Genomic DNA, 674 nt, shown 5'->3' with positions numbered 1-674 from the left:
CCATAAACCAGCCCTCACCTGCAGGACAAACAATTTCTGCCAGGAAACTAGTAAATGATGCTATTTATTTGCTCCTCCTGCTGATGGCGTGAACATATTGGAAGTGTGTACAACCTGCCTCCAACCTGAATCTCATTTCCATGCCAAGCAAAAGTAGAAAAGAAACAACAGGAATCATTTCCACCATTAGAATGAGAAACCACTGGAAATCTCAAAAGAGAAAGGAAGGCCCAAACACAAAATCCTCACACTGCTTAAGGATAAAAGAATCATACAGCAAAATTCATTCTTTCATTTATGAACATTTACTGAATACATGTTATGAGCCAAGCACAGTTCTGGGACCTGAAGATCTAGATATGAGAAAGACAGATGAAAATCTGTCTTCTTAGAGCTTACACTGCAGTCTGGAAACAGACAATAAACATCTTAAGCAAAATATATATTAATAGTATTAGATAATAAGTGCTAAGGAGCAAATTAAGGCAGGGAAAGGAATATGAAATGTTAAGAAGGGATAAAACTTTTTTGAGAGAGTGGACAGGGAAGGCCTTGTTAGGAAGGTCACTTTTGGTTTTTTGGAATAATTTTAGATTTACAGAAAACTTACAATGATAGTACAGAGAGTTCCTAGAATTCTTGTACACTCCTCACCCGGTTTCAATCCCCCTAAC

Source organism: Propithecus coquereli, unplaced genomic scaffold (assembly GCF_000956105.1).
Source record: "Propithecus coquereli isolate 6110/MARCELLA unplaced genomic scaffold, Pcoq_1.0 Scaffold1480, whole genome shotgun sequence".
Lineage (NCBI taxonomy): Eukaryota > Metazoa > Chordata > Mammalia > Primates > Indriidae > Propithecus > Propithecus coquereli.
Note: the sequence above shows the minus strand (reverse complement) of the source record.